This window comes from Rhinopithecus roxellana, chromosome 7, assembly GCF_007565055.1.
Source record: "Rhinopithecus roxellana isolate Shanxi Qingling chromosome 7, ASM756505v1, whole genome shotgun sequence".
Lineage (NCBI taxonomy): Eukaryota > Metazoa > Chordata > Mammalia > Primates > Cercopithecidae > Rhinopithecus > Rhinopithecus roxellana.
Window position 1 is genome coordinate 28,244,594 of NC_044555.1, and position 15,324 is coordinate 28,259,917.

Genomic DNA, 15,324 nt, shown 5'->3' on the forward strand with positions numbered 1-15,324 from the left:
GAAACCCATGTGGCAAGAGACTGCAACTGGCTGATAATACCTGAGGGAGCCCTGAGCTAAGACAATCAGACTTGAATGGAAAGATCCTGGTGACAAGAGGAGTGAAGAGAAACACGTCCAATAGACCAAGCTACTTTTCCCCACAAGGAATATACAAATTGGTAAATGGCTTGGGATAGATTTGGAGATTCACAGCAGCCAGGTGCAGAGCTTTTAGTAGAAAATTATGTGCCAAGGAAATCAAACTTGAAGTTCAGATTCCACCGGTGATGATGGGCCTTGTTAAATACCACAGGCTTTCAGCAGGAACCTCTGAAGGACTTTACCTAGGAATTAGGAAGGAGTAAACATAGACCAGATCTTAGGATTGATACCCCACCTTGAATGAGCTCACTAACTGAATTCAGGTAATTTGCTCCTACTATAATTACCTTCAGAAACTAAAGCTTGGCTGTGTGTGGTGGCTCATGCCTGTAATCCCAGTACTTTGGGAGGCCAAGGTGGGAGAATTACTTGAGGCCAGGAGTTTGAAACCAGCCTCACAACACAGTGAGACCTTGTCTCTACAATAAATAAAAAACTAGCCAGGTGTGGTGGCTCACACCTGTACTGCCAGCTACTCGTGAGGCTGAGGTGGGAGGATTCTTTGAGCCCAGGAGTTCAAGGCTGCAGTGAACCATGATTGTGCCACTGTACTCCAGCCTGGCTAACAGAGCAAGACACTGTTACTAAACAAACAAGAAACTATGGGGGCGGAGCAAGATGGCCGAATAGGAACAGCTCCAGTCTCCAACTCCCAGCGCGAGCAACACAGAAGACCGGTGATTTCTGCATTTTCAACTGAGGTACTGGGGTCATCTCACTAGGGAGTGCCGGACAATCGGTGCTGGTCAGCTGCTGCAGCCCGACCAGCAAGAGCTGAAGCAGGGCGAGGCATCGCCTCACCTGGGAAGCGCAAGGGGGAAGGGAATCCCTTTTCCTAGCCAGGGGAGCTGAGACACACAACACCTGGAAAATCGGGTAACTCCCACCCCAATACTGTGCTTTAAGCAAACGGGCACACCAGGAGAATATATCCCACACCTGGCTGGGAGGGTCCCACGCCCACGGAGCCTCCCTCATTGCTAACACAGCAGTCTGCGATCTAACTGCAAGGCAGCAGGGAGGCTGGGGGAGGGGCGCCCGCCATTGCTGAGGCTTAATAGGTAAAGCCGCTGGGAAGCTCGAACTGGGTGGAGCTCACAGCAGCTCAAGGAAACCTGCCTGTCTCTGTAAACTCCACCTCTGGGGACAGGGCACAGCTAAACAACAACAAAAAAGCAGCAGAACCCCTGCAGACGCAAACGACCCTGTCTGACAGCTTTGAAGAGAGCAGTGGATCTCCCAACAGGGAGGTTGAGATCTGAGAAGGGACAGACTGCCTGCTCAAGTGGGTCCCTGACCCCTGAGTAGCCTAACTGGGAGACATCCCCCACTAGGGGCAGTCTGACACCCCACAGCTCACAGGGTGGAGTACACCCCTGAGAGGAAGCTTCCAAAGTAAGAATCAGACAGGTACACTCGCTGTTCAGCAACATTCTATCTTCTGCAACCTCTGCTGCTGATACCCAGGCAAACAGGGTCTGGAGTGGACCTCAAGCAATCTCCAGCAGACCTACAGCTGAGGGTCCTGCCTGTCAGAAGTAAAACTATCAAACAGGAAGGACACCTATACCAAAACCCCATCAGTACGTCACCATCATCAAAGACCAGAGACAGATAAAACCACAAAGATGGGGAAAAAGCAGGGCAGAAAAGCTGGAAATTCAAAACACAAGAGCGCATCTCCCCCTGCAAAGGAGCGCAGCCCATCGCCAGCAACGGATCAAAGCTGGTCAGAGAATGACTTTGACGAGATGAGAGAAGAAGGCTTCAGTCCATCAAACTTCTCAGAGCTAAAGGAGGAATTACGTACCCAGCGCAAAGAAACTAAAAATCTTGAAAAAAGAGTGGAATAATTGACAGCTAGAATAATTAATGCAGAGAAGGTCATAAAGGAACTGACAGAGATGAAAACCATGACACGAGAAATACGTGACAAATGCACAAGCTTCAGTAACCGACTCGATCAACTGGAAGAAAGAGTATCAGCGATTGAGGATCAAATGAATGAAATGAAGCGAGAAGAGAAACCAAAAGAAAAAAGAAGAAAAAGAAATGAACAAAGCCTGCAAGAAGTATGGGATTATGTAAAAAGACCAAATCTACGTCTGACTGGGGTGCCTGAAAGTAAGGGGGAAAATGGAACCAAGTTGGAAAACACTCTTCAGGATATCATCCAGGAGAACTTCCCCAACCTAGTAGGGCAGGCCAACATTCAAATTCAGGAAATACAGAGAACGCCACAAAGATACTCCTCGAGAAGAGCAACTCCAAGACACATAATTGCCAGATTCACCAAAGTTGAAATGAAGGAAAAAATCTTAAGGGCAGCCAGAGAGAAAGGTCGGGTTACCCACAAAGGGAAGCCCATCAGACTAACAGCAGATCTCTCGGCAGAAACTCTACAAGCCAGAAGATAGTGCGGGCCAATATTCAACGTTCTTAAAGAAAAGAATTTTAAACCCAGAATTTCATATCCAGCCAAACTGTTACATAAGTGGAGAAATAAAATCCTTTACAGATAAGCAAATGCTTAGAGATTTTGTCACCACCAGGCCTGCCTGACAAGAGACCCTGAAGGAAGCCCTAAACATGGAAAGGAACAACCGGTACCAGCCATTGCAAAAACATGCCAAAATGTAAAGACCATCGAGGCTAGGAAGCAACTGCACCAACTAACGAGCAAAATAACCAGTTAATATCATAATGGCAGGATCAAGATCACACATAACAATATTAGCCTTAAATGTAAATGGACTAAATGCTCCAATTAAAAGACACAGACTGGCAAACTGGATAAAGAGTCAAGACCCATCAGTCTGCTGTATTCAGGAGACCCATCTCACATGCAGAGACATACATAGGCTCAAAATAAAGGGATGGAGGAAGATCTACCAAGCAAATGGAGAACAAAAAAAAGCAGAGGTTGCAATACTAGTCTCTGATAAAACAGACTTTAAACCATCAAAGATCAAAAGAGACAAGGCCATTACATAATGGTAAAGGGATCAATTCAACAGGAAGAGCTAACTATCCTAAATATATATGCACCCAATACAGGAGCACCCAGATTCATAAAGCAAGTCCTTAGAGACTTACAAAGAGACTTAGACTCCCATACAATAATCATGGGAGACTTCAACACTCCACTGTCAACATTAGACAGATCAACGAGACAGAAAGTTAACAAGGATATCCAGGAATTGAACTCATCTCTGCACCAAGCGGACCTAATAGACATCTATAGAACTCTCCACCCCAAATCAACAGAATATACATTCTTCTCAGCACCACATCGCACTTATTCCAAAATTGACCACATAACTGGAAGTAAAGCACTCCTCAGCAAATGTAAAAGAACAGAAATTATAACAAACTGTCTCTCAGACCACAGTGCAATCAAACTAGAACTCAGGACTAAGAAACTCAATCAAAACCACTCAACTACATGGAAACTGAACAACCTGCTCCTGAATGACTACTGGGTACATAAGGAAATGAAGGCAGAAATAAAGATGTTCTTTGAAACCAATGAGAACAAAGATACAACATACCAGAATCTCTGGGACACATTTAAAGCAGTGTGTAGAGGGAAATTTATAGCACTAAATGCCCACAAGAGAAAGCAGGAAAGATCTAAAATGGACACTCTAACATCACAATTAAAAGAACTAGAGTGGCAAGAGCAAACACATTCAAAAGCTAGCAGAAGGCAAGAAATAACTAAGATCAGAGCAGAACTGAAGGAGATAGAGACACAAAAAACTCTCCAAAAATTCAATGAATCCAGGAGTTGGTTTTTTGAAAAGATCAACAAAATTGACAGACCGCTAGCAAGACTAATAAAGAAGAAAAGAGAGAGAAATCAAATAGATGCAATAAAAAATGATAAAGGGGATATCACCACCGACCCCACAGAAATACAAACTACCACCAGAGAATACTATAAACACCTCTACGCAAATCAACTAGAAAATCTAGAAGAAATGGGTAATTTCCTTGACACTTACACTCTTCCAAGACTAAACCAGGAAGAAGTTGAATCCCTGAATAGACCAATAGCAGGCTCTGAAATTGAGGCAATAATTAATAGCCTACCCACCAAAAAAAGTCCAGGACCAGATGGATTCACAGCTGAATTCTACCAGAGGTACAAGGAGGAGCTGGTACCATTCCTTCTGAAACTATTCCAATCAATAGAAAAAGAGGGAATCCTCCCTAACTCATTTTATGAGGCCAACATCATCCTGATACCAAAGCTTGGCAGAGACACAACAAAAAAAGAGAATTTTAGACCAATATCCCTGATGAATATCGATGCAAAAATCCTCAATAAAATACTGGCAAACCGGATTCAGCAGCACATCAAAAAGCTTATCCACCATGATCAAGTGGGCTTCATCCCTGGGATGCAAGGCTGGTTCAACATTCGCAAATCAACAAACATAATCCAGCATATAAACAGAACCAAAGACAAGAACCACATGATTATCTCAATAGATGCAGAAAAGGCTTTTGACAAAATTCAACAGCCCTTCATGCTAAAAACGCTCAATAAAATCGGTATTGACGGAACGTACCTCAAAATAATAAGAGCTATTTATGACAAACCCACAGCTAACATCATACTGAATGGGCAAAAACTGGAAAAATTCCCTTTGAAAACTGGCACAAGACAGGGATGCCCTCTCTCACCACTCCTATTCAACAGAGTGTTGGACGTTCTGGCTAGGGCAATCAGGCAAGAGAAAGAAATAAAGGGTATTCAGTTAGGAAAAGAAGAAGTCAAATTGTCCCTGTTTGCAGATGACATGATTGTATATTTAGAAAACCCCATTGTCTCAGCCCAAAATCTCCTTAAGCTGATAAGCAACTTCAGCAAAGTCTCAGGATACAAAATCAATGTGCAAAAATCACAAGCATTTTTATACACCAGTAACAGACAAACAGAGAGCCAAATCAGGAATGAACTTCCATTCACAATTGCTTCAAAGAGAATAAAATACCTAGGAATCCAACTTACAAGGGATGTCAAGGACCTCTTCAAGGAGAACTACAAACCACTGCTCAGTGAAATCAAAGACGACACAAACAAATGGAAGAACATACCCTGCTCATGGATAGGAAGAATCAATATCGTGAAAATGGCCATACTGCCCAAGGTTATTTATAGATTCAATGCCATCCCCATCAAGCTACCAATGAGTTTCTTCACAGAATTGGAAAAAACTGCTTTAAAGTTCATATGGAACCAAAAAAGAGCCGGCATTGCCAAGACAATCCTAAGTCAAAAGGACAAAGCTGGAGGCGTCACGCTACCTGACTTCAAACTATACTACAAGGCTACAGTAACCAAAACAGCATGGTACTGGTACCACAACAGAGCTATAGACCAATGGAACAGAACAGAGTCCTCAGAAATAATACCACACATCTACAGCCATCTGATCTTTGACAAACCTGAGAGAAACAAGAAATGGGGAAAGGATTCCCTATTTAATAAATGGTGTGGGGAAAATTGGCTAGCCATAAGTAGAAAGCTGAAACTGGATCCTTTCCTTACTCCTTATACGAAGATTAATTCAAGATGGATTAGAGACTTAAATGTTAGACCTAATACCATAAAAACCCTAGAAGAAAACCTAGGTAGTACCATTCAGGACATAGGCATGGGCAAGGACTTCATGTCTAAAACACCAAAAGCAATGGCAACAAAAGCCAAAATTGACAAATGGGATCTCATTAAACTAAAGAGCTTCTGCACAGCAAAAGAAACTACCATCAGAGTGAACAGGCAATCTACAGAATGGGAGAAAATTTTTGCAATCTACTCATCTGACAAAGGGCTAATATCCAGAATCTACAAAGAACTCAAACAAATATACAAGAAAAAAACAACCCCATCAAAAAGTGGGCAAAGGATATGAACAGACATTTCTCAAAAGAAGACATTCATACAGCCAACAGACACATGAAAAAATGCTCATCATCACTCGCCATCAGAGAAATGCAAATCAAAACCACAATGAGATACCATCTCACACCAGTTAGAATGGCAATCATTAAAAAGTCAGGAACCAACAGGTGTTGGAGAGGATGTGGAGAAATAGGAACACTTTTACACTGTTGGTGGGATTGTAAACTAGTTCAACCATGATGGAAAACAGTATGGCAATTCCTCAAGGATCTAGAACTAGATGTACCATATGACCCAGCCATCCCACTACTGAGTATATACCCAAAGGATTATAAATCATGCTGTTATAAAGACACATGCACACATATGTTTATTGCGGCACTATTCATAATAGCAAAGACTTGGAATCAACCCAAATGTCCATCTGTGACAGACTGGATTAAGAAAATGTGGCACATATACACCATGGAATACTATGCAGCCATAAAAAAGGATGAGTTTGCGTCCTTTGTAGGGACATGGATATAGCTGGAAACCATCATTCTTAGCAAACTATCACAAGAAGAGAAAACCAAACACCGCATGTTCTCACTCATAGGTGGGAACTGAACAATGAGATCACTTGGACTCGGGAAGGGGAACATCACACACTGGGGCCTATCATGGGGAGGGGGGAGGGGTAGGGATTGCACATCAGTTATACATGATATAAATGATGAATTGATGGGTGCTGACGAGTTGATGGGTGCAGCACACCAACATGGCACAAGTATACACATGTAACAATCCTGCACGTTATGCACAGGTACCTCAGAACTTAGAGTATAATAAAAAACAAAAAACAAAAAACAAAAAACAAAAAACAAAAACAAGAAACTAAAGCTCATCTAGAGCTTCTACAATTTCTTATGCACAATGGCATTCAATCCAAAATTGCCAGGTATACCCAGAGTCAGAAGAAAAATGTGGACGTAGAAGCAGGCCCACAGGCCTTTCACATATAAAAGTTATGAATCATGGATTCTAAAATAACTGAATAATATGGTCAAGGAAATATGTAACATTCATAAGAAGAAGTGCATTATTTTCAATAATCATTTATGCTTCTTTTAAAATTTTCCTGGAGTTTATTTTCTTGCTTGTTTGGGGTCTCAAATATACCATCTAAGTTATGGAACTTCTCTTTTCTTTGGCGTTACAATTCTGGATAGTTACTAACTCTGAGGGGCAGGACTGGACTAGAGAAAAGGTACTGGCTCCATAGCAAGCTAGAAACTTCTTCTCTAAAGAAAAGTTATCTGCAGAGGAGGATACTGCTTTGCTTCTGATATGCTTTGGCTGTGTCCCCACCCAAATCTCATCTTGAATTGTATCTTCCACAATTCCCACGTGTTTTGGGAGGGACCCAGTGGTAGGTAATTGAATCATGGGGCCGGTCTTTCTCATGCTATTCTCATGATAGTGAATACGTCTCACAAGATCTGATGGTTTTAAAAATGGGAGTTGCCCTGCACAAGCTCTCTCTATTTGCCTGCTGCCATCCATGTAAGAAGTGACTTGGTCCTTCTTGCCTTCCACTATGATTGTGAGGCCTCCCCAGCCACATGGAACTGTAAGTCCATTAAACCTATTTCTTTTGTAAATTGCTCAGTCTCTGGTATATATTTATCAGCAGCATGAAGACAGACTAATACAGCTTCCAAATCCTAATGGATTGTACTGTGACTCACACAGGGACTTTCCAAGGGTGTCATACAACATTTCTATCTGGCACAGACACGTCAGCTCCATATGATATGCTAGGTCATATGGCCCAAGAGACAGTGTGCATGACAGATCAGGTCTGTTTAAAAGTTATTCTTGCTCTGGGCCACAGCAAAAATTGGTAATTTTGTGGGTTAGTCAGTTAATGGACTGGAGCAGAATGACAAAATGAGGTTTATGGTGCCTAACACAAGGAGTGGTTTCTCAAAGGTAGTATAATTCTCTGTTGCAGATTTAATGGCCTTGCTCCAAAATCCCAGGGATGCTCTCACACTTCATTTTTTCCACCCCTGACACCTCCACCCCAAAGTCAGCCAGATCATATGATCTAAGCAACAAGGCTATGTGTACCAAGACTGTGTGCTGTAGAGCCTTTCCTGCTCTAGGCCCCACTCAAAGCTGGCAGCCTTCTGTGTCACTTGGTATATGGGCCAGAGAAGCACTTCTAGATGTGTAATACGTTACCTTTAGATCCCAAAGAGGCTTAATATGTGCTGTACTTCTCTTTTGCAAAATTAAACTTGGTGTCTTTGAGCTTGTGGTAGTTTACAGTCATTCTGTAGGATCCATCTGGTTTTTGAAATGCCAGAATGATTAATTAAACAGAAATATAATAGTAACCACCACTCCTTCATTATTTAGGTCTTTAATGGTGACACTGTCATCCCCCAGAGTGCAATATTGTTTTAAATTTACCATCTTGGCCAGGATGCCATTATTGCCTGGACCCATTAAGTCCCCACACTGATAGGAGGGCCATGATGATGCTTTCAGTGTCTGTGTATTGATGTCAACTTTGAAAGCTGTTTCTGATAGTCCTAAAAATTTCTTGGTATTTCCTTTCCCAAGTGTATAGTCACCCAAATAAATGGCCATAGGTTACTTTGGGGAGAGACCAGGGTAAGCATTATAATAGATGCCTGCCATAAAACTGTAGGGTTCTTCCTCTGAGGCACATGGGTGACTCTGAAGACAAATGGTTCTAGATCTGAAGACTGGCTCAGGTCTGGGAACTGAGCAAGGAACACTCATATTTTAATGAGGTAGTTGTCCTCAGACACCTGCTCTTTGAATCTTTCCTTTTTCTGATTGTAATATTAAATAGCTGCCCTATTGAGTACCCATCAATTTAACTCTTAGGAATGCCAGGCTTATCAGCAAAATTGATACAATTGAGAAAAGAATTAATGAGCTTGAGGCTGGGCATGGTAGCTCATGCCTGTAAACCCAGCACTTTGGGAGGCCAAGGCAAGAGGATCACTTGAGGCAAGGAGTTTGAGACTCAGCCTGGGCAACAAAGTGAGAACCCATCTGTACACACAGACACACACACACACACACACACACACACACACACACACACACACACACACAGAGTCCCAGCTCAGCCTGGGCAACCAAGTGAGAACCCATCTCCACACACACACACACACACACAGTCCCAGTTACTTTGGAGGCTGAGGTGGGAGGATCGTTTAGGCCCAGGAGTTGGAGGCTACAGTGATCATGCCACTATACCCCAGCCTGGTCAACAAAGCAGGACCCTGTCTCTAAAAAAAAATTTTGTTTAAATAATAGAATTAATGAGCTTGAGAGCAAGTATTTAGGCTTTCACTATTTAATATGATGTTGGCTGTGGCTTTTGATAGATGCTGTTTAACAGACTGAGGAATTTCCCTTCTAAGTTTACTGAGAGGTGTTTATTTTCTTTCATGAATATATATTAATTTTCCAAGGGATTTTCCTGCAACCGTTGAGATGATCATGGTTTATTTCTTTTGCTTTCTTTTTTTTTTTTTTTTTTTTTTTTGAGATGGAGTCTCGCTCTGTTGCCTGGGCTAGAGTGCAGTGGCGCGATCTCAGCTCACTGCAAGCTCTGCCTCCTGGGTTTACACCATTCTCCTGCCTCAGCCTCCCGAGTAGCTGGGACTACAGGCGCCCGCCACCACGCCCGGCTAGTTTTTTTTTTTTTTTTTTTTTTTTGTATATTTTAGTAGAAACGGGGTTTCACCGTGTTAGCCAGGATAGTCTCGATCTTCTGACCTGGTGATCCGCCCGTCTCGGCCTCCCAAAGTGCTGGGATTACAGGCTTGAGCCACCGCGCCCGGCTGATTTATTTCTTTTTCTTAAGACAGCATCTCACTTTGTTGCCCAGGCTGGAGTGCAGTGGTGCAACCATGGCTCACTGCAGCCTTGACCTTCTGGGCTCACGCAATCCTCCCACATTAGCCTCCCAAGTAGCTGGGACTACAAGCATGCACCACCACGCCTGGCTAATATTTTAATTTTTTGTAGAAACAGAGTCTCCCTACGTTGCCCAGGCTGGTTTTGAACTCCTGGGCTCAAGCAATCCTCCCACCTCAGCCTCCTGAATAGCTGGGACTACAGGGATGCACCACCACACCCAGCTACTTTAAAATTTTTTTGTAGATATGGGTTCTCACTGTGTTGCCCAGGCTAGTCTTGAATTCCTTCACTCGGGCAATCCTTCTCTAAATCCTCCCAAAGTGCTGTGATTACAGGTCTGAGCCGCTGTGTCTGGCCTGCCTTCATTTTTGAATATTTTTTCTGGGTTTTGAATTCTATATCAACAATTTTGTTTTTTCTTTCTGCATTTTAAAACTTTCGTTCCTCTGTATTTTGGCTTGCCTCATTTCTGACTTGAAGTTATCTTCCATTCCTTACGTCATCACCTTTCCTTTCAATCTTCAAGAATATTTCTAACATGTTAATATTTTAAAAATCCACCATATTTGTCATTTCTTGGTCTATTTTCATTATCTGATTTTTTTTCTTAACTAGGCATCACATTTCCTATATCTTCACATCATAATATCTGATTGGATATTAAATAAATTTACACAATAAATTTACATTGTTGAATGCTAGATTTTTTTTTTGTTCCTTTAAAAAGAATGTTGGACTTCATTCTAGCAAGTGGTTAAGATGCTTCATTCTTTCAAGACTAGTTTGTAGCTTTGTTAGGGTAAGTTTAATGGTACCCTTCCCTCTAGGGATATTTTTATTTATTAATTTAATTTATTTATTTATTACTTTAAGTTCTGGGATACATGTGCAGAACATGCAGGTTTGTTACATAGGTATGCATGTGCCATGGTGGTTTGCTGCACCTGTCCTCTAAGTTCCCTCCCACCAGGCCCTGGTGTGTGTTGTTCCCCTCCCTGTGTCCATGTGTTCTCATTGTTCAACTCCCACTTATGAGTGAGAACATGCAGTGTTTGGTTTTCTGTTCCTGTGTTAGTTTGCTGAAGATGATGGCTTCCAGCTTCATCTATGTCCCTGTCCCTGCAAAGGACATGATCTCATTCCTTTTTATGGCTGCTTAGTATTCCATGGTATATATGTACCACATTTTCTTTATCCAGTCTATCATTGATGGGCATTTGAGTTGGTTCCATGACTTTCCTATTGTAAATAGAGCTGCAGTAAACATATGTGTGCATGTGTCTTTATAGTAGAATGCTTTATATTCTTGTGGGTATATACCCAGTAATGAGATTGCTGGGTCAAATGGTATTTCTGGTTCTAGATCCTTGAGGAATTGCCATACTGTCTTCCACAATGGTTGAACTAATTTACATTCCCACCAACAGTGTAAAAGCGTTCCTATTTCTCCACAGCCTCACCAGCATCTATTGTTTCTTGACTTTTTAATAATAACCATTCTGACTGGCATGAGATGGTATCTCATTGTGGTTTTCATTTGCATTTCTCTAATGGTCAGTGATGTTGAGCTTTTTTTCTATGTTTGTTGGCCACGTAAATGTCTTCTTTTGAGAAGTGTCTGTTCATATCCTTTGCCCACTTTTTGATTTTTTTCATGTAAATTTGTTTAAGTTCCTGGTAAATTCTGGATATTAGACCTTTGTCAGATGGGTAGATTGCAAAAATTTTCTCCCATTCCCTTTGAGGGCTATTCTATCCCCACTACTAAGACATGACTCCCATGGGGTCTCCACTGATCACCTGGGGGTGATTGACAAGAATTCTCCACTCTGACTTGCTAGAACTCACACATTCCATCCCTGTGTGACCTCTGGAAACTCTTCAGCTTACAGCTCCCCAACTACTCTTTCCCTTGCCTTGTGGAGTTCCACTATACACAGCTTAATATTCAGTTACAAATCCAAGGGGACCTCATGCAAAGATTTCTCCTATTCTCTCTTGTCAACAACTCCCTTCTTTGCTGAAACTTCTAGTAGCTTTGGACTCACTGAGCACTGACCTCTTAACTCTGTGAACCATCATGTTCTTCTTCAAACCCTTGTCCCTGTATCACATTTTGCAAAGTACATCCAGGCAGGAAGCCAGGGCAATCATAGAGCTCACCTCATTTGTCTTCCTTTTCTTAGCTTTATAATCCTCCTGTGCTGCCTTTGTTCAACATACAAAAACTGTTACCTCATACAGTGTATATATATTATTTCTAGTTGTTTATAGCAGGTGGATAAGTTTGGACCTGATTACTCCATCATGGCTGGAAATGAATTTTGGTATATTATTTGAATTGCCTTCTCAAAGCTTCTTGACCCCATAGTTTGATCTCTTTCACTGTTTTTTTTTTTTTTATATATCAATTTTAACCATTGTCTCAAATATTATTCCTGTTCCAATGTTTCTCTCTTCTTCTGGGACCCCAGTTATATGTGGTTTACCTTTTGGCTGTGTCCCAAATGCCTAACACTGTCTATGTTATTTGTATTTTTTCCCTCCCAGCGAGACAAATCTATTGACTCGTCTTCACATTCATGAATCCTGTCTTCTGTTGTGTCCAATCTGCTGTTAAAACCCATACAGTAAGTTCTTGGCTACTATATTTTGTTTCAGTTTGTAGCATACATATTTCATTCATTTTTAGAGATTACAAATATTTTGAAATCCTTCATATTTTCATCCATTTCCTTTACGTCTGTTAAGTTAATCGTAATTTAAAGTGCTTTTGGCTAATTCCAGTATCAAAATCATCTAAGTTTTCTGCATTAGTTTTCTATTGCTGCCAAAACAAACCTCCACAAACTTAGTGGTTTAAAACAACACCTATTTATTTATTTATTTAGAGACAGAGTCTCACTCTCTTGCCCAGGCTGGAGTACAGTGGTGTGATCTCGGCTCACTGCAACCTCCGCCTCTCGGGTTCAAGTCATTCTCCTGCCTCAGCCTCCCAAGTAGCTGGGACTATAGGCATGCGCCACCATGCCCAGATTTTTTTTTTGTATTTTTAGTAGAGATGGGGTTTCACCATGTTGGTCAGGCTGGTCTCAAACTCCTGACCTCAAATTATCCACCTGCCTCAACCTCCCAAAGTGCTGGGATTACAGGTGTGAGCCATCACACCCAGCCAACAACACCCATTTATTAATTCATAGTTTTGTAGGTCAGAATTCCAGTTCTGTCTCTCAAGGTGGAAATCATGATGTAAGCTAGGCTACGATCTTATCTGGAGGCTGAATCTACTTCTATGCTCATTCAGGTTGTTGACTGAATTCTGTTTCTTTTGACTGTAGAATTGAGGTCCTCATTCTAGCTGGCTGTCAGCGAGGGGCCATTTTCAGATCCTGGAGGTTGTTCAAAGTTCCCTACTATGAGCCTTCTCCATATCAGTAACAGAGAATCTCCCTTGTGTTCTAATCCCTCCTGTATTTCAAATCTGTGACTCCCTTTTTTGCCACCCAACTGGAGAAAGCTCTCTGCTTTTAAAGAACTCATGTGAAAACATTAGGCCCAATCAATCTCCCTTTGGTCATTTAAAGTAACATAATCACAGAAGTGATATTTTATTTTATTCACAGGTTCTTCAGACACTCAAACTGTGGAGGGAATGACACAATGAAGAGGGTCCTTGGAAGTCATTCTTAGAATTCCACCTATCGGGGGGCGGAGCAAGATGGCCGAATAGGAACAACTCCAGTCTCCAACTCCCAGCGCGAGCGACACAGAAGACCGGTGATTTCTGCATTTTCAACTGAGGTACTGGGGTCATCTCACTAGGGAGTGCCGGACAATCGGTGCTGGTCAGCTGCTGCAGCCTGACCAGCCAGAGCTGAAGCAGGGCGAGGCATCGCCTCACCTGGAAGCGCAAGGGGGAAGGGGATCCGTTTTCCTAGCCAGGGGAACTGAGACACACAACACCTGGAAAATCGGGTAACTCCCACCCCAATACTGCGCTGTAAGCATACAGGCATTCCAGGAGAATATATCCCACACCTGGCCGGGAGGGTCCCACGCCCACGAAGCCTCCCTCACTGCTAACACAGCAGTCTGCCGCGATCTATCCGCAAGGCAGCAGCGAGGCTGGGGGAGGGGCGCCCGCCATTGCTGAGGCTTAAGTAGGTAAACAAAGCCGCTGGGAAGCTCGAACTGGGTGGAGCTCACAGCAGCTCAAGGAAGCCTGCCTGTCTCTGTAGTCTCCACCTCTGGGGACAGCGCACAGCTGAAGACCAACAGGGGAAGTAGCGGGAGCCGGTGCAGACGCGAACGACTCTGTCTGACAGCTTTGGGGAGAGCCGCGGATCTCCCAACGCGGAGGTTGAGATCTGAGAACGGACAGACTGCCTGCTCAGGTGTGTCCCTGACCCCTGAGTAGCCTAGCTGGGAGAAATCCCCCACTAGGGGCAGTCTGACACCCCACACCTCACAGGGTGGAGTACACCCCTGAGAGGACACTTCCAAAGGAAGAATCAGACAGGTACACTCGCTGTTCAGCAATATTCTATCTTCGGCAACCTCTGCTGCTGATACCCAGGCAAACAGGGTCTGGAGTGGACCTCAAGCAATCTCCAACAGACCAACAGAGAGTCCTTCTGACTGTCAGAAGGAAAACTATCAAACAGGAAGGACACCTATACCAAAACCCCATCAGTTCGTCACCACCATCAAAGACCAGAGACAGATAAAACCACAAAGATGGGGAAGAAGCAGGGCAGAAAAGCTGGAAATTCAAAAAATAAGAGCGCATCTCCCCCTGCAAAGGAGCGCAGCCCATCACCAGCAACGGATCAAAGCTGGTCAGAGAATGACTTGGACGAGAGGAGAGAAGAAGGCTTCAGTCCATCAAACTTATCAGAGCTAAAGGAGGAATTACGTACCCAGCGCAAAGAAACTAAAAATCTTGAAAAAAGAGTGGAAGAATTGACAGCTAGACTCATTAATGCAGAGAAGATCATAAACGAAATGACAGAGATGAAAACCATGACACGAGAAATACGTGACAAATGCACAAGCTTCAGTAACCGACTCGATCAACTGGAAGAAAGAGTATCAGCGATTGAAGATCAAATGAATGAAATGAAGCGAGAAGAGAAACCAAAAGAAAAAAGAAGAAAAAGAAATGAGCAAAGCCTGCAAGAAGTATGGGATTACGTAAAAAGACCAAATCTACGTCTGATTGGGGTGCCTGAAAGTGAGGGGGAAAATGGAACCAAGTTGGAAAACACTCTTCAGGATATCATCCAGGAGAACTTCCCCAACCTAGTAGGGCAGGC